We start from the raw sequence: 2077 nt of genomic DNA, 5'->3' as shown, positions 1-2077 counted from the left end.
AGATATATTGCATAGGATGTGCCAACAATCATTAATAACCAAATACACTCCACAACTCTGCTTGGGTGACCCTTTTAATGGTGAGCTCCAGGTCACAACACAGTAACTGTCAATTCGACTATACTAAAGTTTCTGAAGACAATGGCTTCTGTGCCCAAGCAAGTTACAAATAAATTTCAGATGGAACCTGGCATCACTCTGAAGGAATTCTAACTGTTGGGCTAATTTACCAAGATGGCTCCAAAGCAGACTAACTTTTCACAGCATATTTTTAAAAAGACACATTTATTCAGAGTCATGATCAGACTATTACATTTAGCAATCAACAGCATGGGTGAAAAAAATTTTACATTAGAACCCTTTGTTGGAATGCTTTATACTTTCCACAGAACAGAAACTAAAATAACCTGTTATACAATTAGTCACAAATACAGTCCTCATGTTTATTTTGTCCATTCACATGAATATTATTTAAAACATGTCTTCTTTGTAGCAGTGAGGCTCTGCCACCACTGAACTTGGCTGAGTTCACAAATCTGTTGTAACCTGGAGGTTCCCTGTCACTTCTCTGGCTCTCCTCTCCTGCTAAGCTTTGCCTCCTGGCAGTAATTAAAACCTTCTGCCACTGCCATAGCTGCTGCTGCTGCTGGAACCACCAATGCCACCTTGGTTTTGTGGTTTGGCAAAGTATTGGCCTCCACCACCATAGAGGCCAGAGCTTCTGCCTCCAAAGTTCCCTCCTTTCAAGGGTCCAAAATTTGAAGATTGATTGTTGTAATTGCCAAAATCACTGTAGCTTCCGCCACCTCCAAAATTGCTTCCATCATTACCAAATCCATTACAGCCATCCCCCTGCCGCCATATTCACCACCACCACGGCTGCCACCAAAGCCACCTTGACCACTGAAGTTTCCTCCACGACCAAAATTGTCATTCCCACCAAAACCACCTCCACAACCACCTCCAAAGTTTCCAGAACCACTTCAACCTCGTTGGCTGGATGCAGCACTAGCCATCTCTTGCTTAGATAGGGTTTTCCTTACTTCACAGTTGTGTCCATTCACAGGATGGTATTTCTGAAAGACAATCTTGTCTACAGAGTCATGGTCATCAAGGTCACAAAAGCAAAGCCTCTCTTTTTGCCACTGCCTCGGTCAGTCATGATGTCAATCACTTCGATTTTCCCAGACCATTCAAAATAATCTCTTAGGTAATGTTCTTCAGTGTCTTCTTTAATACCACCAACAGAAATCTTGTTCACAGTTAAGTGGGCACCAGGTCTTTGAGAATCTTCTCTTGAGACAGCCCTCTTTGGTTCCACAACTCTTCCATCCACTTTGTGTGGCCTTGCATTCATGGCTGCATCCACCTCTTCCACAGTGGCATACGTGACAAACTCAAAGCCTCTGGAGCGCTTGGTGTTTGGATCTCTCATCACCACACAGTCTGTGAGTGTTCCCCAGACGCTCGTGGGTTGTTTCAAAGCTCAAACTTCTGATAAACAGGTTCCGCAGCTGTTCTGGCTGTTTGGGAGACTCTGACTTAGACATGATGACTGCGGGAGGGGAGACTTCAAAGATGCTCTCTCCGCGGCGTCCACCAGCAGAAAGGCAAGATTTTTCTCCTTTATTAATACGGACATTTCCCACTATAAATTTCTTTCTGAGAATTGCTTTTGCTGCATCTCATAAATTTTGCCAGGTAGTGTTTTCATTTTCACTCATCTCAAAATATTTTATAATATCCTTGTGATTTCTTCTTTAATCCATTGGTTAAGAGTATGTTGCTTAATTTCCACATAGTTGTGAATTTTTTTCAGTTTTCCTTTTGTTAGAGATTTCTAGTCTCAGTCCATTATGGTTGGAAAATATGTTTTAAACGATTTCAATATTTTCTAATTTATTTTATGGCCTGACATACCATCTGTCCTGGAAAATGTTCCTTCCACATGCACTTGAGAGGGATGTTTATCCTGCTGTTGTTTGCAGGGATTGTTCTGTATATGTCTGTTAGGTGTAGTTAATTTATAACGTTGCCCAAGTTCTCCGTTTTCTAATTGATCTCTGTGGTTGTTCCA

General features: G+C 41.7%; 1 pseudogene; it reads right to left on the bottom strand.

Moving 5' to 3' along the window:
* Positions 1-544: 544 nt before the first annotated feature.
* LOC118641825 lies at positions 545-1550 on the bottom strand (annotated as a pseudogene).
* Positions 1551-2077: the final 527 nt, after the last annotated feature.

Source organism: Molossus molossus, unplaced genomic scaffold, assembly GCF_014108415.1.
Source record: "Molossus molossus isolate mMolMol1 unplaced genomic scaffold, mMolMol1.p scaffold_m16_p_3, whole genome shotgun sequence".
Taxonomy (NCBI): Eukaryota; Metazoa; Chordata; class Mammalia; order Chiroptera; family Molossidae; genus Molossus; species Molossus molossus.
Note: the sequence above shows the minus strand (reverse complement) of the source record. Positions and strands in the feature narration are given on the sequence as shown.